Genomic DNA, 26,680 nt, shown 5'->3' with positions numbered 1-26,680 from the left:
AGTCTACCGTATTACAAGTCTTTCAGCTCAAAGAAGCTGGACTTCCTCATCTTCTCCATGGGATTTCCCAGGGAGTAGAAGATCTCTATCAGGTTCACCGGAAACAAACCTTACACACTGATGAAAAAAATGGAGGACAATAGCAGCTCCTGTTATAGAGTATAACAGGTGAGAAAAATTGCATATAATTTACTGTCTCTTTTTAAATTATTGGCTGAAAGTGGTTTCATATTTAGAAGACATTGACATTTTCTTAGAAGAAAACACAGGGGTGATTTTTTTCCATAAAGTCAAAAAAAAGAAAGAAAAATGTCAGTATTTTTCTAAACCAGTGTTGGAAAAAAAGAGACACAAGTAAAAATGTATTCCATGACGTGCCAATTTCTGTATCATATCCAGTCCTCGCAAAGGTACTCTCTTTTTCTAAAATACTTTTTGAAAACTTTCCTGGCAAAATAATGTCAATTAGATCACAAAAACCATTGATACTTGCAGATCAAAAACTAGTGGTAAAAATGTGACCTCCCTGAAGGCCCACAGAGTTTACCACCAGTTTAATATAATTTCTTCACCCCAAATAAGCTTTTTTTCCTCCAAAAACTGAGATTGACTTCCGAAATTAACTGGAAACAGCAGGAGTGTCATTGAAAAGCTACTTTCCTTCTTATGCAATGAGTGGGTACTACTTCTGAAGCAACTTCTGTTTGGAAAAAGAAATATTTTACTGAGTTCTGTGTTTTCAACGGCATGCATGCTCATGACAGGTACTGATTTGACCACCTGTGTCAGATGAAGGTTCTGTCAAATTAATTTTTTGCCTTTTTCTCACGTTATGCAATCCTATTAGATTTAGTGATAGAAGTTTTCTACAGGGAAGGAAACCTAGAAAAATGTGCGTTTTGTTCAAAAGTTTTGTTCTGTATTTTGTCCTTTGTGTTTACACTAATATTAAATAAAAAATATTTGCAATAATATGTTAATGCTGCCTATTCATTTTGCACTTAGTTTATAAGAGCCATTTTCTTGACCAAACTCCAATTGCTAAACAACTAGTTTATTGACTCTGAAAAGGCTTTGTTCAGTTTAATCCATGCTGTATGTCCTGGATGAGCCTGTTTTTTACTAGCTGTAAAAATAAACAGAGAATACAAGGAAATAATAATAATAACAAAAAATCCATAAGCTAGAGCCAATGATAATACAGTAATAATAATACATCATGTGAACAAAGGGTTCTTACATTACAGCTTGCATTGTGGTCTTTTATTTTATTAAACACAATTTAAAGAGAGGATAACTCATCAGTAGCTTAACACTTTCTGTTTACATTTTCCAATGTTAGGAAAAGTGCAAGACTCAGGCTTGTCCCACTCATCTCCGATAGCAGTGATCATGCTTAATGCAAAGGTTAGGCTTTGGAAGATAGTGGCCTAAGCTGGTATTATTTCTTGCAATCAAGTTATAGCAAACTAACAAAAAGACATAAAACTGGGAAAGTCTCATACTGATTTTTTTCTCTGAGGATTTTTTCCAGAGAAATCTGGATCAGGCCCTGAGTGTAAATGTTATGGAGGCTTACTGTTATAAGACAGATTAGTATTCATAACCTACTAATTGGCAGCCAAAAATATGACCAAACAATAAAATGCAGATGCTTGGTTATGAGCAGCAGTTCTTTGGAAAATATATAATAACACAAAAAATCAAATTGCACAATTATGTTATTAAGTAATTTTTATGTTTCTTCTGAAATTATTACCAGCATGCAGGCTATGTCAGGCTGTGGCTCCCATTCACAGCACTCACTGTCTGATAACATCACAACTATTTTCAACTCTCTGAGCTAATTGGAAACATCAAATCTGCTTTGCTAGAATTTAGTCATGCTTCATTTGAAAGTTAAAAGCAGCTCCTGGGAGGAGGGAAGTTCTTTATTCAAACCCCCTTTTATAAGCAGTGTGGTTAGAGATGGAATATTTAAATGTTTGTTTCTAAGCCTTGCTTTAGGCCTTGCCATCTTTTTATTTTAAGGGGGAGAAATGTCATGCAGCACTTCAGTAAGAATTAGACTTTTTTGTTACCCAAGCAACATGTTGACATCAGGATACATTAAAAAATACATTATCATGTGAAATATTTTAATCAGCAGAATATATGGAGACAAGATTAATGAAATACCTCACGTTTCTTTCCAGAAATAGGATCCTTTGGCATGATATTGAGGATTTTAATAGTAGCTTGCCCAGAAAACCCATATTCCTTCCAGTAAACTTGCATATTCATAGAATAGACGCATACTCTTTCGAAGGTTATTCTGGTTGCAATAAGCATATGTTACCATAGAAGGGCTCTCAGTTCTGTGATAGAATGAAATATTAAAATATTTCCCATTTTTTCCTGGTTTAGCCAAAAAAAAAAAAAAAAGTGCAAATTACAGCAGGTTGTTCTTGTCTCAGCATTTCAAACAACTCAAATGTGTATACTTAAAGTTGAGATGCTGAAGAACACTAGGTTTGACTTCTACGGCATTGGTGATAAGTCAGTACTTACAAATTCTTTTCCAGTGTGACCTGAGTGTTTCAACTGAGCTGGGACACAGATGTCTGGAGTCCTGGGCACATTTGCATGGTACCACTCTAGCTGGTGAAAAGATGTCTTGTAATCTCTAAAGATTCTTAAACATTTATTCACTTTCAAATAAAATTTGGAAATCTGTGCAGATTTTTCTGGTTCCTTAAGCCACCCTTTGCAGAAGTTCCTGTGCAAATAGTCTACAGCAGTGGGACTGGGAAGAAGGAAAGAGAAGAGCAAAAGGTGGGTAATATTATTGCAAAATAAATATAGAAATTTTCTGCTCTTTTCTTTTTTTTTTTCTTTTTTTTTTCTTTTTTTCATAACTTGCTTTTCAACAAGTGGTCTTTTGACAAAGAACTGAAAATTCCTGACGTATTCCAGGTGTAATTAATACTGAACTTATCTCCATTCTTTCGGCATGCTGTGCATCACTTGCATGATTGATAGTGTTCTGTTAGTAGTAAAGGCAATCAGTGTACTTTAGTCTGTCTCCTGGTAAGGTACCTGTGGGTGTCAGTAATCTCAGTGGGTTTAGGTATCAATTTCTCTTCCTGGTGCACAGGAACATCAAGAGGTACAGACACAAGAATATAAATATAAGGTAGAGGAATCTCTGCCCTAGGATACAACCAAACCTGTTATCCATGGGGGCTTTAGGAGAAGAATTTTTCCATGATCAGGTTAGTGTTTAGTTCTGCAGTAAACCTGACAGACACATGGAGCCTTTTATGATGACCAACTCCATGTCAGAGACAGACACAAGATAACTAACATCCATTTTTCATATAAAAGGATTCTTACCTTCTCTTAACATACTTACCCCCATCAGAAACTGCTGAAGGTGCTCATCTGATATCTCATAGGATACTTGGCCCCAAACAGGTAAAAATAACAAAAGAAAAAAATATCCTAGGCATTCCACTGTGATTATGCAAGAATTTTATGTAATTTAAAAAGATGGTACCCAAAGAGAATGTATGTGGAGTTGTATGAAATGAAATTCATAAACGGTCTTAGAAGCGTCCAGGTCTAGTGTATGAGGAACACGTTTTTTAAATGGCACAGTCAGTAGAAAATGTGATTTTTTTTTCATAAAATGCTCTTTTAAAAGTCTTCAGCACTGACTAAAAACCACATTGTTACTGCAGTAGTGTTGCCATCAGTGCACCTGTAAACTTTATTTTCCTCAGGCTTTTATGCTGTGTAGTTTCTAACAGCTATTGATTGCATTCTTCCACCTCTTTTGACAATGACACTGTAAAGTGCCATGGAGTATAAACATTTCTAAAGGAGTGATGTAATTGTTAGAGGCAATAATATACTGTAGAGTTTTTGCTAACCTTGTAAAACTCTTTAAAGAGTCACAAATTATTCGGTAAGTGCTGAAAAGTATGATGCATGTTCACCTTAATCCTTTAAACTCCAACTCCTAGTCCTGTACTTCAACACTACACATATTACATTATGCATCAGGGTAGATAATGAGTCACTTGAGTAGTTTCAGCAAGAAACACACTTTTGTGGATCTCATTAAGGGGTTCTCAGTTTCTTCCATGAAATCTTCACCTCCTGCTGAAAGAGGGACTGAAAATCACTGGCTTTCAACCAGTGCTTGCAAAAATAATGAAAAAACCCAGGGAGTTCCAGCCTAAAATTTTTCAGTAGCTCCTACAATCTACTAGGTATTATTCGGATTCTTAGTTAGCTCCAGGAGAATTAGGGTTTAAATTCCTGATTAATACCATTGAAAAGATTATTGAAAAAGTTGCTTTTTCCTGTGTTAGAAATTTCACAGCTAAAAGGAAAGGAAAAAATATTTCAAAATTTTTATTTAGGAGTTTCTATTTCAAATGCTTACCTCCTTTTTTATTTTTCACATGCTTTTAATAAAAAGGTAAAATTCTGACTGTTGTTCTGGGTTACAGGACTGAGGACTTTTGCTCTTGAAAACCATCCCCTTTTCCAAATCTTGTCTGAGATACAGTAATTGAGTCACAGTAATATCTTCTGCATTTTCTTACACCAAAGAGATTAAAATAATGTCACTGCACAGATAAAAATCCAATATGCATTTAGGATAGAGAAAAAAAGGGAGCCTGACTCTGCTGCCTTGTGATGATGACTCTCACGTGGGAGGTCTGAGGTCTGGATGCTTCTCTCTCTGCAGGGAGCCTTTCTGTGGTTCAACAACTGTCCAAGAAAATGTAACTTAACCACTCAATTTTTATAACTTACTTTTAATTCGTGATGTTATCAGTGCTAGTGAACTTTTTAATCCAGATGTGGAGTTTATTTTTGCAAAGCAAAAAAAAAAAAAAAAAGACTGATAGGGTTGGCTGTAATTGTATCCTCAATATGTTCAAAGTCCTTGGTGGGGAACTGATATTCTCTTACACATGCAGAAAGGCATGGGCAATAATATAGACATACATGGAGCTAATAGTATTTTTGTTGTTATGGGGATTTGGTAGCTATCTTCCCAGCAGGGAGGAGCATCCAGCATGTTGTACAACTAAAACCAATCTTGTCCCTCCCAAGAACGCAACTGATCAAATTCTCCATTCTCAAGGAAATGTAATACTTTCCCTCTTGTCAAGCTGTGGTGTGGACATCTCAGTTTTGAGCATTTTTTCATCCAGATTGGTTGTGTAAAAGTAGTTCCTCCCTGCTGAGGTCCTGAGAGAGCACATCTACCCTACCCCTCTATGGGACTTGAGGTGAAACAGCTCTAGGATTTTAATGCTGAGGAGGAGGGGTTTGGATCTGAACATGATATGAAGAGGAACTGGGAGCATCTTGTTATAGAGATGTCACTTGGCACTTTCTGACTCTTACAGTCTCAACACACTTGAAATGGACTAGCATGTTTATAACATCATGAATAAAGCAAGAATTAGTGATCCAATTATGGTACTTCTCTGCGTATATCAGAGCATAAAATTTGATTAAAACTTCTGAATATGTTGAAATGCAATTTTGCAACAGCAAATAGGTATTTTAATGTCTCTTTCTTTCAGCCCAAGAACTCATGTCTTGAAAGCTTTATGGAAATCCTATATGTTTCCAAAACTCCCTTTGGCTTCAGCAAAACTTCATATTTTTCTGGTGCTTCTTTTTCAATGGAAGTACTCTGAGAAGATCTAGAATGAAACATGAGAGTCTTAATTTTTATATTATGATCACCATCTGCAATGGAGGACTCACACTCAACTCATTCAATGTCCTCTTGCTCAAAATTTATTAATAGTAGCAAGGAAAATTCAAACTGAGACAATATGCCAACAGAGAGACTGTGTAAGCAAAGTTATATCATCTTACCTAACATTAATAGGATATCCAACTTGTAAAGAAAATGTATTTACAAATGCCCTGCCCTGCATGTGGACTTTGGAGGACTACCCAGCAAAATATAGGTACAACTGTTGTGTGCATGTGCTAACTCAATCTCTTTATTATCGGTAGCAATAACAAAAACGATGGGTGAATAGTTCATGCTAATATGAAGTTCAAGCTCTTCAGAGACTTGTAATATCTTCTCTCATGTGATTAGAGCTTGTACTCCCAGACAATGACATCTACCACCAACTCCATTAACTTTAATAAATAATACCCTTTGATATCATTTGTCACTCATTGATTTTCACATGGATTAAGATACTCCCTGATTTTTGTGGGAAGGCTATCCAGGCAGTTTGCTTCCAAAAATCAAATACTCTGATTGACATGGATGTGCCTCTTGTACTATGTTTCATTAAAGATACACAGCACTGCTTAGAGTGAATGAAGTTTCAGGTTCTCTTAATGTAGTGTCTGCCTCTTTTGTATGTTGCAGAAATTTTCCTGGGTGAAAGTACTTAGTCTTGAATAAGGCAGGGGTTTGTAGAAAATTTTTTGTTCCAGTTTTTCATTGAATTCTCCTGTAAGTCAAGTCTTTTCAAAAATGTCTACTAAAGATCCTTGATCACAATTCCTTCGAATTTGGCATCTTCTGTACTTAGAATTTCTTCCACTAGAGTGTGAATGTCCAAATGCAAGCAAAATCATACTATTCCTATATGTTAGTCCCCTGAGCACAGCAACTTCATGGGCCTCCAGGAAGTGAGCTGTGCCATTCGGTGTATTCATACATGGTGCCTGACATTCCATAGTCCCAATCAGCCACTTTCAGGTATGCAGGAATAACTAAGTCTGAGAGGAAAAAGCAAACCCTGTAGTTATTGAGCCTTGCTTGAACTGCCATTCTGCATGGCTTAGAGTCTTAAAATAAGGTCATTTTGGCTTTCAGGTTAGCTTCCTGACCACTTTATTTTCCAACATCTTTATTCAGCAGCTTAGTGTTTTTCCTCACTCAATGTGTTTTTCCAGTCAGCTGCATTAATTTCATTCTTTTATACTTACTTGAAATGACAAAAGAATATGGAACAGAATTTGGACACTATCTGCATCCCTAGAGTAGGATTGGGCAATTTATTTGACTATAATTTATTTGATCAAACTAATCTTTTTTTTATTCATAATTTACATTTTTATTTTTACCAACTTTGATATTTGCAATGATTCAGTGGATTCCTCATGCCATTATTTTTCAGTTTATGGGTTGTCTGAAAACTATTCATAGTTAATTCATCCCTCACATTGCGTGAATACATGTGAAGAGTTTAGAGAGGACTGTCTGAGCATTTTGTGTTCAAATTCCTAACTGTGCATTCTGAAGGGTTCACTTGTGCATGAATTGTCACCCTGAACATCACTATTATAAAAATAAAAGATTACTTCTATAAAATTAATAAAAATGTATAAAAGGAAGTCAAAGTACTTTGAAAGCAAACCTGCAGGTTTTTTTCTCAAAATATTGTTAAATCAAAATATATTGTCTCAGAGTTGCTGTTAATACAAAATTCTTCTTGATACACACAAATTTCTGCCATTCAGTCCTTCCAAATGAGAGGAAAATCAACTCACAGAAAATGTTTGTCAGTGTCCACATTTAAGACCTTGTGTGTTTGCCTTCAATGATAGTGTAGTAAAAAAATTTAGTCTAAGTGTGCTCACAGTGAAGCCCATGAAAATTTGAATAATGTTTCTGAAATCAGTGTAATTGCACTCATTTTACATTGGTGTAACTGAGAGCAAAATTCTACCTAGTGTATTTAATTGATACTGTTTTTCTTTCATTTCCATGCAAAAACATAGCAGAAGAGATATAAGTGTAATTCTTCTAGACAAGACCATCATGGAACTGAAATATATTTGTCTTATGAATTATTTCCCCTTTTTTTTTTAGCTTAAACATTCCTCAGATCATTTTGGATGATTCTTAATATTTTCAGATCTGCTTTTTGGCTATGGAAGTGCAGAAGTTCAAGAGATCCAAGCAATAAAATCTGCAGATGGTATTTGCATCTTCTGATTCTTGATAGCTCAGAACAGTACAGACAGCAGTTTGGGATTTTGTCTGGATTCACAGAAGATTTTATCTAAAAACAATACAGATTTTTTTTTTTTTTTTGATTTGTGTGTCTGTATCCTTTTGTTTGTGTTTAATTTATTTTACAATATTTCAAATTCTTCAGCTTTTCATTGTGTGTTACAATCAGAGCAGCTGTTGCCTGCATAAAAATAAATCTATAGCTTTAAAATCTGAACCTCATACTATACATATTATTACCTCACCTTCCCTTACTGAAAGTAATTTTCTCTTCCAAATGATCTACATTACTGAATATTTACTAAATTACAGTTTATACATTTGCAGAAACTGAAGAATTTGATAACTTCAACTAATAAAAATATACGGATAATCTAGAAAGTTATTTTGGTAATATATATAGATACAATCCTAAAAAGATTAGAACAAGTTTATTTCAGAACCTGAATCCTGACTGCAGTTTGTCAAACATCTAAGTTAATTTTTATGCACTAGGTGATAGAAACCTGTTTGCTGTGTATCCTGTAAAGGTCTATTTGAAAAAAAAAAACCTACAGATGTTTACAGTGATGACAAATCTGTGCAAATTTTAATAGCAACAGTTTTTAGGGGTTTCAGAGAGTCTCTAGTCATGTGATCAATCCTTGTTGAAGTTAACATTAAAGTTTATGTTTAATTTGAAGTATGTATTAATTTAGTAAGGTTTTTAAACATTTGTTAAAATGCTTTTAGCATCATAGCTTTCCTGTACTGGAGATAAAGCTCTCAGTATATGAATATCTATAAATACATTCTTAAACTTTACTCATATTGAGGGCTTGAATTCCACTCAAGCAATAATACTTATTGAATTAGGATTTACATGCATATTGCTCATACAACTAATTCCTATTTCAATTGTATTATATTTTGAATATTTATATATTTACTATAAAAAAAACCACAAACAACTCATTTTTCCCCAAAACCTCATGTATGGATAAATTTAACAAGCGTTCAGAAATCCTTAAGTAGCATTGTAGGTGTCAGATCATTATTGGCTGTATTTTTATGATGATTTCCTTGATAATTAAATCTGAGGAATTTTATAATGCTTATAAGGGAAATTCTTTCACAGCCTTAGCTATCTAGGAATTGAATAGGTTAAGTGTTATAATTTATAAATAGTGTTATTATTTTTTTTAGTTCTTGTTTCCAGAATCACCCTTTAATATCAACATTAATTTGTAGTTTTGTAAACTACAAGTAAACTTGGGCTCTGGTCCATATGCATGTCCATGTCTACATGTCCTTTTTATTGTATCAATTCAGCTCTATTTTTGTGCTGTGATCTGCACTGATTATGGTGCTTAATTGTCCCAGACATTGCGTCTTTGAATAAATATGGATTTGTCCTTAGAGTATTGTTGAATATAATTTTAAAAGTTCTGGGATCAGGAAGCCAAAACCTTAGTCCTCTCACTTCTCAGGAGAGTGACCTGGTCTCTACGGGGCTGAGTCCAGTGCCACCTTGCATCACGTCTGGTGGAACTCATGTTTCTTATATTTCCATCAATGTCTTTTCTGGCCTTCCAGGAGAAGACATCCCTTGGTGAAGGAAGTGCTCTCAGCAGGGGAGTTCAGTGGAAGTCCACTTCTAAGTAGGACCTAAGACCAACCCAGAGCTTCCTGGGTGTCATTCTCTAGACTAAAATTAGCACTTGCAAAGTGTTGAGTCAATTCCCTGTTTATTTCTAGATTGCAACAAAATTTTAGGTAAGGGTTACAGGCTTGTCTTAATGCTTCTGAACATGCAAAGCTGTCCAGAGGATTTTCATCCTAAGAGTGGGACGTCTCTACTGATTTCATATATGATAGCTCTAGGCAGTCCTAAAAAGCAACAGAATAGATTTTGTCTGGAATTTTAAGTGGATTTCTGGTTCCCGAGGTGTAAGTTGCCCATAGTGACTTGAACAGCTGTATTAGTTAATTGTAAATGTTATATTTCTGCAGTACATAAGGAATAGTGAAAGGAACATCACACTCTCCTTTGGCAGTTTACTGCTTACCAGTTTCTCTCTGAACTTTCATATGTTAAGCATGTTAATGATTTTATTTTTTAAAGCAGACAATCAAATTGTTGATTTGGAACTTTTATTTACTGAAAACTATGTTCTTAATTACTTTCAGGCTGAGCTCCGTGTAAGTTGCTTAGCAATCTACAACATATGTTATGCAAATAACAACAGAAACTACTGTTTTCCATAGAACTTGACCAAAACTCATTAATAAGACAGAATTTCTCATTCCTAACCTGGTCTTACTTTAATCTTTTTCTAAAAGCTGTAGGAAATAACTTAATTACAGCAGCAGTTTACAGTGCTGGAACAGAAAAAAAGTGGGTAGATAAAGAAATGGCTTAAGTTTTCAAAGCTTTTAAGTAGAAATTGTTGAGCATTTTTACAGAGTATTTTCTATTCTCCTATTTTTTGTACATTTTGAAGATAATGTATAAAAATACTGTATTGAAATACAAAGGGAAATAATAGATAAAATTAATTGAAAGTTCTTGTTTTAATAGGGAATATATCACCAGAGATGCTTCTTGGTGTTCCCAATGCACCAGAAGGTTGCAGGAAAGAGCCTGGCTGAGAAGAAAAATCTATAGGGGAGACCTCAAATTAGTATTCAGGGTATTTGAATGTATATCTTACATTACTAAATCTACTCAAACAGTGGCATTTAAAATTACATTTGTATCAATGTCTTGGCCAACATTTTTCAGTATCGGCCAAATTTAATGGTTAAATTATTTTAGTAGAAATTGTATACCCATCTGAGGGAAAGTGGAGCTGACTGCTGTATTAGAGTTTGTTCTGTTTGAACAGAAGAATCTAAAATGAGAACAGAATTTCATAAGAATGTCTAGTGCAAAACATGTTGGTTTATACTGTTCAATATTTATTGTGTTTCTCACTGCAACAGAATTTCTAACAGAAATGTAGTATGCATTTGTAAAATGTGTTTGAGAGAAAAAATGATAAGCTACTTCTTTGCAGATTAATTGTGATTGTTTTGTTTTACCATTGCTAATGCATCTCATTTCATTATCATCAGATATAAAATGCTTAACAATGGAAGGAGGCAAAAATAGAGCCTAAATGTTAAATTACATCCTTCAGAATAAGAACTTAGAATTTTTCAATTGTCCATTTCTGAATAACCATGAACAACACCTTCATTTGCATCTACTTATGTGATACCATACACATATTGCAATTTTACATTAATGGATACATAAAGCCTTGAAACCATACATTTACATATAAGAGTCCATCTCAGTCCAACACTAAATGCTAACACCAATCACTAGAAGAAACACTAAAATCTCTCTAGCAAATCTGAAATTTTCCTTTCAGATGATTAGCTTCCTTCCTTCCTTCCTTCCTTCCTTCCTTCCTTCCTTCCTTCCTTCCTTCCTTCCTTCCTTCCTTCCTTCCTTCCTTCCTTCCTTCCTTCCTTCCTTCCTTCCTTCCTTCCTTCCTTCCTTCCTTCCTTCCTTCCTTCCTTCCTTCCTTCCTTCCTTCCTTCCTTCCTTCCTTCCTTCCTTCCTTCCTTCCTTCCTTCCTTCCTTCCTTCCTTCCTTCCTTCCTTCCTTCCTTCCTTCCTTCCTTCCTTCCTTCCTTCCTTCCTTCCTTCCTTCCTTCCTTCCTTCCTTCCTTCCTTCCTTCCTTCCTTCCTTCCTTCCTTCCTTCCTTCCTTCCTTCCTTCCTTCCTTCCTTCCTTCCTTCCTTCCTTCCTTCCTTCCTTCCTTCCTTCCTTCCTTCCTTCCTTCCTTCCTTCCTTCCTTCCTTCCTTCCTTCCTTCCTTCCTTCCTTCCTTCCTTCCTTCCTTCCTTCCTTCCTTCCTTCCTTCCTTCCTTCCTTCCTTCCTTCCTTCCTTCCTTCCTTCCTTCCTTCCTTCCTTCCTTCCTTCCTTCCTTCCTTCCTTCCTTCCTTCCTTCCTTCCTTCCTTCCTTCCTTCCTTCCTTCCTTCCTTCCTTCCTTCCTTCCTTCCTTCCTTCCTTCCTTCCTTCCTTCCTTCCTTCCTTCCTTCCTTCCTTCCTTCCTTCCTTCCTTCCTTCCTTCCTTCCTTCCTTCCTTCCTTCCTTCCTTCCTTCCTTCCTTCCTTCCTTCCTTCCTTCCTTCCTTCCTTCCTTCCTTCCTTCCTTCCTTCCTTCCTTCCTTCCTTCCTTCCTTCCTTCCTTCCTTCCTTCCTTCCTTCCTTCCTTCCTTCCTTCCTTCCTTCCTTCCTTCCTTCCTTCCTTCCTTCCTTCCTTCCTTCCTTCCTTCCTTCCTTCCTTCCTTCCTTCCTTCCTTCCTTCCTTCCTTCCTTCCTTCCTTCCTTCCTTCCTTCCTTCCTTCCTTCCTTCCTTCCTTCCTTCCTTCCTTCCTTCCTTCCTTCCTTCCTTCCTTCCTTCCTTCCTTCCTTCCTTCCTTCCTTCCTTCCTTCCTTCCTTCCTTCCTTCCTTCCTTCCTTCCTTCCTTCCTTCCTTCCTTCCTTCCTTCCTTCCTTCCTTCCTTCCTTCCTTCCTTCCTTCCTTCCTTCCTTCCTTCCTTCCTTCCTTCCTTCCTTCCTTCCTTCCTTCCTTCCTTCCTTCCTTCCTTCCTTCCTTCCTTCCTTCCTTCCTTCCTTCCTTCCTTCCTTCCTTCCTTCCTTCCTTCCTTCCTTCCTTCCTTCCTTCCTTCCTTCCTTCCTTCCTTCCTTCCTTCCTTCCTTCCTTCCTTCCTTCCTTCCTTCCTTCCTTCCTTCCTTCCTTCCTTCCTTCCTTCCTTCCTTCCTTCCTTCCTTCCTTCCTTCCTTCCTTCCTTCCTTCCTTCCTTCCTTCCTTCCAGCAGTGTAAGGTACTGTTACTCACATTTTATTCAGCCCAACTTTTTTAGAAAATATGAATTTGCCTTAAAATTAACTGAGGGAATGTGGTAACAGTCGGGAAATACATATTTTTGTATTTAAATATACTTTTAAAAAGTCACTATAGAGAGATTTACTTAAATCTACACATATCAAAATCCCATATGTGACTACATAATTAATATTAAAGAATGCGAAAGCCCTGAAAGAAAAGGTTTCACAAAGCATCCTATGGTTGTCTGTCTTATTCATTTTCTTGAATGACAACACAGCTTGTATATTAACCCTGCTGCATCTTATAGAAGTGCTAAATATCTATTTATCTATTTATCTTCTGCTTTCATATTTTCTGTTTCTTAATGTTCCTGACCTCCTCATTTGACAGTGCCTTCTGAATTCTGATGTCAGGAAAACACTCAGTGAATGGACAGAGCCTTGATCTGAAGAATTATGGGATTTCTTTTCATGAAAATAGAAAAATCCAGGTGAGCAAATAAAAAATCTCTGGAGAAGAGGTGCTTTTGGTCCATGCAGAAATAATTCTAAAGGTTTTCAGTGCTGATACTACTGGGCATTCAAACCTAATAAAGGAGATGTATTAGAAGCAAAGGGTGAATGTTTGTAATTACAATGACTTTTATCTTGTTTTTATACTTAAGTATTAACACAAAACATATCGGAATAGTAGTAAGTGTTTTATGGAGTGATAAATTCAGGTCTCTGACTTTCCGTCAGAATACAAAGCCACATATGACAAAAATGTTTTTGCCAAGCCCTGTTCCAGGGAAATGTATGGTTTTCATATGTAGAGTCAGGATTTGGACAAAACAAGCAAGGTCTGGGCCACGTCTGTTACTATGCCCCAGTTGAGAAAAACATTCCTAAGAACAGCGTTTAACTTAACAGCTCCCTGTAAAGGGTTTACTTAAGCAGAGGAATACGCTTGTAACAGAAATGAGATGTTGATTACACTCCATAAAATTAACGTAGTTTAAAGTTTATTAAGTAGATGTAAGTATCTGTTTGCAGATAGTGTTTTCTAGAAACTATCTAGACTGACATAATATATTATGGATAAAACAAACCAGTCCATGTGCAAATGAACACAGCCCCCCCTCCAAAAGTTCCCTTTTTATTATGAGACAGGAAGAGGGATATGGTTCAAAGAAAACAGAAATGATTGTCAGATCCAGTCTGAAAGATATGTTGAACATTCCAGCTAATACTATAGAAGAGCAAATGTTTTGGGGGGTTGCTATGGTTGTCACTACTTTTAGAGGAAAGAATAATTTCTTTGATTCTATCAGAAAAAGACAGTATCAACACTGTCAAATATGAACAGAAATGCAGTCACTTCTAAAAATTTCAGATTCTAACTAATTTAAAATCCATAGGATTTTCAACTGTTTCAAAGAAAATTTTATTAATAATAAAGCTGAGTGAATAGGTTGTAATGAATTATTTAGATGATGAATGCCACATGTATGGGCAAATTTCCTCTGAAAAAGTTTGAAATTCTCAAGCTATATGTGTTGAATTAAAAATATGCAGTATTCAGTGAAATGTTCTTGGTCTACACACCATGCATAAGGTGGAGTTCACATTTTAGTGGCTATTCAGATATCAAGCAATAACCCTTTGGCTTCTTGAAGTGATATGTGTGACTAATGAAGCAAGTATGGGCTTCAAATTGTGAAATCTTGAATTAAAGACACCAAAGTTTTAATAAGTACTCACTGCATATGTTTAAATATTACAGTCATGAAAATGTTAATATTTTTTCGACTATTGGGTTAACCCCCCCTCATTAATACCATTTTTATTAATAAATTTTGGGAATCAAATCAAAGATTTTGTGATTTCTTTGTAAAGCACAGAGTTTAAAAATTACTGTGTACTGGAAATATATCATCTGCACTATCACAGTATCATTTAGAAGGAGAAAAATTGTAAAAAGAGGCCTTTCCCTTTTTGCTTTGGCAACTAATGAAGATATTATTTGCATTTTCTTGTTTCTTTGCAAAATGTCTGACCTAAAATTCTCAACTTGGATACCACTCCCTTTTGTAACATATACATGTAGTGTTGCATTTCAAAGATGGTCAAAAGTCCTCAAAAGCTTCAAAACCACAATAACACACAAAGGGAAACCATCCTTCTAGTAATTTTCCGTATAATTCTTTGACACAACATGCCTAAAGTGGTATCTCCAACTGTTTGAATGAGGATATTGTAGCACAAAGCCAGCATTGACTGAGGCCAATCTGTAAAGGTTAATTTGTGTTTCTTATCCTTCAGACAGACCACTCCGATGTCTATAAAACTATAAATGACCACATCCTGCAGCTGGAAAAACCTGATGACTGGCAAGAGACCCAATGAGGACTGAATAATCAAGCTATGCTATTAAAAGGCACAAGACATCAATCCCAAATCACTGGGATGATGCAAATCAGTTATTGTATATTTTATTGTACATTCCTTTAATTGAACAGCTTTGTTCATGCTTTGTTGCTGTGTGAAGATAAGCCAGAACAGGGAAGAAGCAACATTCCAAGGGCCTGTTTCTCTAATTGCTAATAAAATCTATGCTGTCCAAGCTGGTGAACAAAAGTAATCTCTGCTTTGTTAATTCTCTTCTTGCTCTTTCCTGTAGATAATACTGAACAAATGTTTTTGTTATATATTACATTTACATATATGGAACAGTCAAAGAAAGTTACTCTGTCAAAGTTTGTGGCAATCCCTTTTTAAAAATTTACTCCATCTGTATGAAGTGCAACTAATAGTGTATTTTTTTTTTTCTTTCAAATATATGTTACTATGTGTAATTAGTGAGAAATTGAAATTATACTGGAAGACCTTCAAAATTTGCAGAGGTATGTATAATTAGAAGATACTTTTTTTTTTTTTTGTGTGTGTGTGTGTGTGTACAGCCACCCAGGGAACTTTTTCTATACATATAATATTAAATTGTAATTTTAAAAATGAATTGTAACTTTAATACAAATTCAGTATTATGACTACGTATGTTGCCAAGTAATACACAATACTTGCACTGAAAAAAATTATTTGTAATAGAATAATGGGCAACAGAGAATCTGTGAGTAATAAAATAAGATTTTCTATCTTATGCCAGTACAATAGGTGAAGATACATGTGTAACACATCCATAGTCTAAAATCAAGATTCAGTGTAAGTGGATGTGTATAAGGAGAATGAAATGTAAGATTGTATGATAAAGTCATATCATTGTAAAACATACAACCTCATTCATGTCTTTTAAGAGCTTCAACCAATAGCTTTAAAAATCAATTAAATACATATTATATATGTATATATTTTAATTTAAGAAGCAGAGACAGTTGATTAAGTAGACTCACTATTAAACAGAACAATTCAGTGAAGTTAGGGGAACTCTGGTGCAACTGATGAAAAGTAGAGTTGATTCCAGGTGTATTCTGTTCTAGCCCTTTATACTACCATTACAGCTATTGTGTTATGGTCATCCAAGAAAGGTTACATCCAGATGTCCTCTAACTCAGAACTATGCAGTTCCTCTCCTAGAACAACCAACAGCTTACAGTGGGTCCTAATTTTACATCCAGAACATCTGCAATCTGCCAATATTGATACTGTCCCAGCTACACGGGTGTTTAGGACTCTTCTTCACTTAAAGATAAGGAGCCATCGGGGTCTGAAGAGATGTCTAAAAGGACTGGCTATCCTAATGGGAATGGTTCCTGCTTGTCCAAAAATATCCTTTTCCACATAATGTAAAAGTATAACCAAGTATCCCATTTCATACTTTTCCCTTAGTCTATTGAGAACGTATGTTAGCAGTAGACACCTCTACAGCCTTTCTAGTTGCCATGTATGTGAGTGAATACATCTTATATGTCAAAATGCACACACATATGTATCTTAAGTGGCAAATTCAGAGTAGATCTTCCAGGTACCATTTACTCAAAGTAGGTCAGGACAGTAATAGCATCATATGAGGTCCTCAGGCACAGGCTTGATAGACTATGGCCCTTTGTGAATGTCCTGATGCATCCTTGTTTCCCTGTCTGTGCTGAGTGCAGGTGTCTCACTGAGGCAGTGCAGTGCCACTAGCTCAAGGGAATAGGATGCAGAGGATGTCCAGACCTAGACAGCAGTGCCAACCCTGCACTAGGTGTGCAGGAACCAAGAAACATTCAGAGTAAGTTCAAATTACCTACCATCCATTTCCTTCTTCCACGGTAAATGAAGCTCAAAAGGCCTAGGTATCTTCCACCATTACAGAGACAGTCAAAAATACCTACTTCAAAGCTAAGTTTTCTCAGATAAGACAAAGATCCAATTACTTATTTGAGAGAATAAATAGCCTAATCTGAGGTTTTAAGTCATATGTGCTGTTGCAGATATGACTTTGAGTGATAACAACACCTGGAGTCTACCCTTTAAACATAAATGTGGGCTATTTTAACACATCCAGATGACCTAGAATTGGCCGAGTTTTTTGTCTCTCTCTTAAGGCCTCTTTTCTTCCTTTTTCCCTTATATTACATGGCCCAGGAATAAATGCTTCTTCTAAAAAATATCAATGTAAAAAAATCCCCAAACTGTGAGAAACTAAAAGCAGAAGCTTCAGAGGGAAGGTCTTCTGGCAGTGCTTTGTGTATGGTCAAAGTCCATGAAGACATGTGATTTGACAGGGACCTGTAATGCTGTAAAATATCTGCTGAATCTTGAGCATTTCAGACTATTTTGGAGGGTTAAAAAAAAAGGCTTAAGAGGTCCAGCCACATGGAAGAGCTGTGATGATCCACTGTAGGCTCTGCACACTGCTTGCATGTGAGAAAGATTGTTCCATGTCACATGTGTGCTTTGAGAGAGAAGGAATCAGAGGAGGCATACCTGGGGGCCAGGTGGGCATGCTGCCAGCAGTGCCTCTGGCTGTAGGGAGGTTCTGAGTGTTAGGCAGTCTATATGCTGCACAGCTTCTTCCTTCTCTATTCTATATGCAAACCCTTCCCCATGACTGAAAGTACATGGTGGTACCAGGAGGAGAAGGATAGAATGGATAAACCTTCCAGAGCAGCCTGTCCTCCAGAGCATGTTGCCTGGCCAGAACGGTGAGCTGGAGTCATCCCCAAGCTACCCCATGCTCCTGGGATACATCCCCAGCTAAAAATCCAACCACGGCAAGAATTTCCCTTTTTCCATCTGGCTAAGTGTGGAGACAAATTGCCATCTATGTCCAGGGGAACACGGTCCATAGGGCTGGGGTCCAGCCCAAAAAAAGGACCCAGAATCAAAAGTTCATTCAAAAGTGCTACTTCCTCGGAATCTATTTTTGATTATTATTGGTTCCAGTAATATAGTTTGTAGATGTACAGTATTAGAAACAACTCTCAATAGATAGTATGCAAAAGATACAGATATTTATATGAATTTCAAATGAAAAAATATGGACTATATGATATTACTATAGGTTATGTAATTAGTCTCTGTGATATCAGTGTGTTCAGATTATCTCGCACTGTTGAGTAAATCCTAAACGCTTTACTCCAGCACATTTCCTTTGATTTCGATAGCAAACTGACAGATAAAGATTTTGTCTCAGGATTTAGCTTTCTCATGTGGATTTTATTTCTAAAGGAATATGTATTGCTTTATGAACTTTTATGTTTCCATGTTAATATGATTAAGAAGACACACATTGAGCTATAAGAGTCTGTCTGTGCAAATTTCCCTCTGAAAATAATTTTGCTGACACATTGGGGAAAACTATCAAATCTTATTTATTTGGCTTTTCATATGTATAAAGCAATGAAATTTTTGGTTTCTTTTTGTTTCCTAGGGCTATGAAGAATGAAAGACAACCAAAGCAACCTGTCATGTGGGAATTATTTTCAAGCACCAGGAAACTCAGAGACTGAAAGTCATCTTGTGGATCTTGATTACTTGACATTCCTTCAGTTGCTTTGTTCTAGAGTATAGTTTCTTAGCACTCTTGTTTCATCTAATCATGAGGTCCTCTTATGTAACTGCTGTGAAAAAATTTGTAGTGCACAAAGAAGAGCTGATGATAAAATAGCTGTTTTCCTTCTTAAAGCATTGTCAGATTGGTTACTTTGGATGTACCTTCAATTACATTTAGAGAACACAAAATACCTACATGCTTATTGCTATTATGTGTTTGCTCCTGCACTCAACTCTATGGTGCCTAAAGTTGTCTGCAGATCAGTATTTGACTTTCTATTTTTACAGAGGTTGACCATTACTTTATTTACTGCATCTGAATCATCTGAGGCCTCCTGGTGGTATACCCATCACTGATAGATGCTGCTAGACAGCTTCACGTTTTGAAAATTTAATTTAAGAACAGGACATCAAAATACATTAGTGGACTTTGTCTTATTAACAACTTTTTATTTCAATGTAACAGCACTTTCTTGTTAATGCCTACTCTAAATTGTCTATAGTGAGGCTATACCACTGGTTCAAGACAGGTTTATGCTGATTTGTAATTTCACTGAAGCTTATTAGAATCTTCTCTCTGCACCAGTTCACCATGTGAGCCATAATGATATGCTAGTGTTCACATTTATATTAGATTACAATAGGGGAGAAAATGTGTGCTTTTTTGTGTCTTTGTATTCTGGTTGATAATGATTCAAATAAAATAATTTTGACAAAAATTACAGTCTGAATCAGCCTTTTTATTTTGACTTTTGAGTTGTCATTATACTATTCTATCTGTTGACATCCTGTCACCTCCTGGCATAATCTAAAATAACAAAATGTAATAACAGATTTTGATATAATAAAGTAATGCTTTAATATAAAATGCCTCTGAGGACTTGGAGGATGACAGATGCTGATCAAAGTCTTGAACAAAAAAGGTGATGTTTGAAAAAAAATGTGCACAAAAAATATAGGAAGGTGCCTTATGCACCAGCCACTGAAATGTCCCAAGAAGGGTCTCAAACCCCCCATATATGACAGTGCTGACTGACTCATGCAAACCATTTTCTCCTTTTTTGAATAAGATCCTGCTGGAGAGCATAAAATATATCAAACATTGATTTATAGTATCCAAGCAATCAATGACCAATGTGCACAGCACTTCTGTAATTAAAGAATGTTTTTAGTTCACCTGATAGTTCATTCTATATAGGAAGAATGACAAGGAAAGTTTCTTGGTTAAATGGTTAAATGCTAGAAATTTATAGTACTAGATCTATTTCTTTCCTATTTGCATTATTTACTGTTATTTTCAAAGCATAATAATATAAAACCACATATCTCTATCCTTTGGAAAAGGCATAAGATTAAGGAATCAGGAATAGACAGAAGATATATAAAATCAAGACATACAGTTCAATGTCAAGTTTATGTATCACTTTCCTTTTGTTCACCATAAATGTTATTTTCTTCAGCTATTCATAGAATCATAGGATGGTTTGGGTTGGAAGGGACCTTAAAGACCATCTGTTCCACCCAATGTGCAGGGACACCTTCCCCCAGCCCAGGGTGCTCCCAGTCCCGTCCAACCTGGCCTTGAACCCTTCCAGGGAGGGGGCAGCCACAGCTGCTCTGGGCAATCTGTGCCAGTACCTCACCACCTGCACAGGAAAGAATTCTTCCTAATATCTTATCTAATTCCACCCTCTTTCAGCTTAAACCCATTAGCCCTCATCCTATCACTACACTCCCTGATAAATAGCGTCCCTCCCCATCATTCCTGTGGACCCCCTTTAAGCACTGGCAGGCCACTAAAAGGTCTCTCTGGAGCCTTTTCTTCTCCAGTCTGAACAACCCCAACTCTCTCAGCCTGTCTTTATAGGAGAGGTTCTCCATCTCCCTGATCATCTTCATGGCCTCCTCTGGACCCACTTGAGCAGGTCCATGTCCTTCTTATATTGGGGACCCGAGAGCTGGAAACAGTACTCCAGGTGGGGTCTCATGAGAGCAGAGTAGAGGGGGAGAATCACCTCCTTTGACCTGCTGGCCACACTTCTCTTGATGCAGCCCAGTATAAGGTTGGCTTTCTGGGCTGTGAGCCCACATTGCTGGCTCATAGTCAGTTTTCCATCCACTACTGCTCCTAAGTCCTTCTGTGCAGGGTTTCTCTCAATCTATTCATCGTCCCGCCTGTATTTGTACATGGGATTGCCTCAAACCATGTGCAGGACCTTGCACTTGGCCTTGTTGAATTTCGTCAGGTTCACATGGGCCCACCCCTCAAGCCTGTTGAGGTCCCTCTGGATGGCATCCCTTCCCTCCAGCACGTCAACCACACCACACAGCTTGGTGTCATAGGTGAACTTGCTGAGGGTGCACTCAGTCCCACTGTCCATGTTGCCAACAAAGATGTTAAACAGGATCGATCCCAATACTGACCCCTGAGGAATGCCATTCGTCACTGCTCTCCACTTGGCCATTGAGCTGTTGAGTGCATCTCTTTGAGTGTGACCATCCAGCCAATTCATTATCCATCGAGTGATCCATCCATAAAATCCATGTCTCTCCAATTTAGAGACAAAGATGTTGTGCAGGAAAAACCTGCTCAAAAGCGTTGTATAAGTCCACGTAGATGATGTCAGTTGCTCTTCCTTTAACCACCAGCCTTGTAATCCTGTTGTAGAGGGCCACTAAATTTGTCAAGCATGATTTGCCCTCAGTGAAGCTATGTTAGCTGTCACCAATCACCTTCTTACTTTCCATGTGCCCTAATATATTTTCCAGGAGAATCCACTCCATTATCTTGCTGGGCACAGAGGTGAGACTGACTGGCCTGCAGTCCCCCAGGTCCTCTTTATTTCCCTTTTTAAAAATGGGGGTTGTGTTTCCCCTTTAACAGTCAGCAGGAAATTGTCTGGACTGCCACAATTTATGATGGATAGTGGCTTAGCCACTTCATCTACCTGTTCCTTCAGGACCCATGGATGCATCTCATCAGGTCTCATGAACCTGTGTACCTTCAGGTTCCTTAGATGTTCTCAAATATGATCTTATCCTACAGCGAACAGTGGGGGGATCTGGGTATTCTCTTGGATCTGTATTAGTTACACCTCTATTAGACTGAATGGTGAACTAAAGAAATTTCAGCTTGAAACCTGCACAGTTTAGTCCAAATTCTAGTAATTTTTAATCTAGATGTAATACCTTATTGAAACTCTTGTATATTTCACACATCTTAACTTTTTACCTAGTTATGTATCAGGACAGTGTAGAAACATACTGGGTTTTTTCTTTTGAATTTAATGTATCTGATTTGAGGATGGGGTTAGATCCAGAAGTGGTATCAAGACTGTATAATTTAAAAAACATAAGGTCACAGACAAGAGCAAAAATATGACAGCTGAATAACTGGAAAACACTATTTTCCAGAAGCTAAGTAACTTTCCATTTGATGTTTTTGTGAGTGTTAGGCTGGCAGTGGGAGACAAAAGGAAAAAGAAAAGACAAAAATATCCTGTGCACAATGGCATGACCATTGCACCAGTGTCCAGACTGCTCCTACAGGCTCTGTGGAGAGTTTAAATAAGATGAATTAATTCAACTCCAGGAATTAGGTGAATTTTGTCTATTGTATATAGATTCCAAAGCCTGATTTATCCTGTTGCTCCACTTTCACACTGGCTTAACATACATGGAACTGTCAAAGGTTGCAACGGTGACTAAATACCACAGCAGTGCATTAGGCTTTGTAAATCTGTGGGTAAAAGTATAGGGAAAATGACATATAAATAAAAAATCTTGGAATAGCCCCATTTGAACTACACTGAGGCAAATTTTGGTGCATTCTGAAACTGATATATCCTAGGAAATATTTGTCCACCTCTAATTATTTGACTTCAGAAAACAGGATATAGATGTTATGTTTCCAATAACCCTTCAACACTGCCGAGTCCCTCTTTTTTTCAAGTAAGTTGGAAACAAAACCCAAAATGCCAAAATTTTTTACCTTTTTTAATAAAGAAAATTATCATGAAAATCTAAATTATACAGTTTTCAAAGAGCTATTGAGAAAAGATAATGTTATTAAACACTTGAAGAAAAGTTCAGATTCAGCCTTCTTTCAGCCTGTTTCTTTTATTCTGTAGGTGATCCTGGCTGGATATATTTTAAAACAATTTGAGTGATACAAGAAGCAAGCTTGTTCCTTTTACATTCAAATATATGCTTCACAAGGTACAACTTCATTCTTTCATCTCTTTTATGATTCAGTCATATTTGATTGAAATTTTGTCAGTGTTTCTTTGTCACAGTTCCTGCCAAGCATGCTAAAGCAGCTTAGATGAGAGGTTGAAAGAAAAGTGACTGAACAGAATTCTAACTAGGGATAGACAAATATCAGATGGCTTGTTTCATATTGTGAAGCAAACTACCTGAATCCACCATCTCTTTGAACAGTTTATCCAAGCATTAATGGACCCTTCAGTCTGATTCCACAGTGGTACCCAGACTTACAGAGAAGAAAGTATTTCAAGTTGTGCTGAATAATTATGAATAACAATAATATTTTCCAAATAATGAGTAATTAAAGTATGTATCTGACATTCTCTTGGTGCTTCAAGAAAGCAGACAAGGACTAGGATTTCTGTGCTTACCTCTGAAAACATTGCCATAACTGCTGGTTCTGGTCTAGGCAAATCTAAATACTTGTGTTCACAGCAGATCCAGCAGTGGCAGTGAATTTTTAATCCTCTACTAAACAGCAGGCAAGTCAATCTTCTTCAAGAGCAGAGGTATAGAGAAGAAAAAACCCAACATAGTTAGCTGGGTGTGAAATTTTTTTGCAGTAGATCTAACTCACATCATCATAAAAATTGCTGGCATTGGGATAGTTTCACTGTTTAAAAAAACCCCACAAAACCATAGATACACTACTGCTACTTTACTGGTCTCAATTAATGCTGTTTATGTTGGTGAGAAGCAGTTTAAAATGAAAAGCAAAGAGAAGAAGAACAAAGTAATAACATAAAATTTGGAAATGTTAGGAATTATCTGGATTAAATTGATGCTTACAGTATATTAAATATGTTTCACAATATGTGATACTTTCAGTCAGTGAAGAAGTGTTTTTTACATTTTACATTTGTAGTAATATGATAACCGGGAGAATAAGTGTACTGTTTTGGGAAGGATTCACATACTACAGAGAAAAATCTTGTATGGGTGAGAACTGGCTTCATATGATCTTCTGCAAATTTTGTGCCTTGGGTAAGAATATAGTCTTACTGAAAACAAATTGTATGAGTAAGGACTGTTGATGAGACTTCTACCAATGCAGAAATCAATCAGGCTTCTAAGTGCCTTTAAAAGTCTGGCTCATAAGACATCTAGGTACTTCTGATACTGTACCTTATTTTACAAAGCAGTCTTTGTAGGAGGCCATATTTAACATTACATGGCTAACTTGCCTTCTGGCACTTCCTAACTTTCTAGTGCTTAATTTCACAATTTAAATAACATTCTTTTAACATAAGTGGGTTCCGATTTTGTTTGTCTTTGGTGGGGTAAGAAGAAGGGGTGGTGTTGTATAGTAAATTGCAGAGCTACGCAATGAATTTTCACACATCTCTGATTAGAACACCTGATTCCTGCACATCAATATATCCCTTTTGAAACTTACTCTAACATTTTACCTCATAGCACTTTCAAATAGGTGCTATTTCAAAGTCCACTTCTAGAGATATATCCTTTTTTTCTCTTCTGTTCTACTTAAAGTCATACTAATTTATCCATCTAAGAGAGATTAAGGACATAAGAAGCTCAATTCTAGATCAGTTACAGAAATTCTGAGAACTAGAATGTCAAAAACTTGATATAGTTCACTAACCAATATAGGGGAACATGAAATTGCACTACAAAAGGGAAATAAAAATTTCCTGTTTCTTAATAGGACTCAGACCACTTAATGCTCTCAAAGCGTGATAACAGTAAATATTTGGAGTGATCTAAATAACCTGCTAGAAAATGTTAATTCATTGGAATTCTTGAACCCCTTTTGTAACATGAACAATTTAATTAGGTAACTGTTTATACATATCCAAAATTACTGAGAAACAGCTATTGTGAGGGTAACTCCATGTGTAAACAAAAAATATAATAGGTAAAAAAGTAATCCAGATTTAAAAAAAAAAAAAAACGAACAAAAAAACAACAGCAAAACTTCTCAGAGCATTTATCAAATAATATTTTTGTTTTGTGGGGAGAGTCATTATAAATATTACATGTGAAATAGATGATGATAAAGCTGCATGTATCCTATTATTTTCATTACTGTTTGTGTCTTGTTGTCTTTGATGTGCTAAAGGCTGTTGTGTTGTTACTGTCTTTTACTATGGATGCTGTTAAGATTTACATCATTGTCCCTAGCAAATAAAATTGTTTTTCAGAGAAAAGAAGTCAAATGTTGTTACATTTCCAACCACAACCTATCTGTTCTATCTAAGAAACAATGAGTTTTCCTAAGGATGAATTTATTAAGAGTCATTTAAAGAGATGGACCCAGAGTACTTGATTCTATACTCTGTAAGTGAATATATATACATTTATATATGTATACATATATATTATTTCTTTAGATTTTTAAAATAAAAATTATAATGCATTGTTGCAATATTTAAGAGGACAAAAATTAAAAATTATTTTCTTGAGAAATAAAAAAGGGCATACTATTAAGTTCCTGAGCAATGTATATGATGTTGGAATGTATGCTTTTCAGTATACATTATATACCTACATGCCATACATACACATCTGTCTTGTCCTTAGATCTTTATTACTTAATTATTATAAAAACTGAGTTCATTTCATGTCTATGCCATAATTATTAAGGTAGAGCAAGGAAGGTTTTGAATGACATATATTTTATATAACACAATATATACATTATGCATCTTCTTTTGTAAACATAACTTTTATTAACATTTGTTTTCTTTTTATTAACCTGTTACAGCTCTTTCTATGTATCACATTACAGCTTTCCCTTCACTGGAGGATCCACAATTTCTATAGAAGACTTATTTTTCACTCAGCATTGCTTTCACATTGTAACCAAATATTAACCAAAGCAGTTAAAGTTGTTTTCAGCATGAATTCTTATATACATTTTGCTATCTCATCAGGAGCACAGCCTTGGAAGATAACTCTTGGTGGTCTCATTCAGTGGCAATTCCAATAGCACTAGCAAATTAATGTGGGGTAGAACTTTTCACAGATCCCTCATCCATTACAGAACAATTTTTCAAAATATAGGGCACTTTGTAAGTCAAACAAAGTAGAATTATGGTTTAGTGAACTGCAGTTCTGAGTGCGTTATGGTTTATTTTTCTGGTAAAAAAATAAACTATTACTTTGACTAATAACTCTCATGGAATGCAGGAAAAGATTACCATTAGGTATTTCTTGCCAAAAGAAATTGATATCATGATACTCTCAAAGCACACAAAAAAAGAACTGAATTTACTGGTACTTGAATAGATTTTTAGGCCTGGCATGTGTCATTACTGTAAATCTTTCAAACATTCAGAGTAAAGGAGAATCAGTTTCATCTTTCTTCAAGAAAAAGTTGCTGCTAATCCTCCTTAGACTCTGAGCTTGATCCAGGGAGAATCTGTAATTCTCATTGACCCAATTTAGGCAAGGACCACAGGAACTCAGAACCTTTCTGGCTGAACTCCTTTAGACAGGCTATCTGTAGTTAAATGTGTGTGTGTACTTTTCCTACAAATGGAGAGAGAAGGAAATAAACTTCTCATTTAGCACACAAATCCCATCTTGTCCAGTCCCAGAGAAACTATT

The sequence above is a fragment of the Tyto alba genome, unplaced genomic scaffold, assembly GCF_018691265.1.
Source record: "Tyto alba isolate M040663 unplaced genomic scaffold, T.alba_DEE_v4.0 Super-Scaffold_27, whole genome shotgun sequence".
NCBI classification, from domain to species: Eukaryota; Metazoa; Chordata; class Aves; order Strigiformes; family Tytonidae; genus Tyto; species Tyto alba.
Note: the sequence above shows the minus strand (reverse complement) of the source record.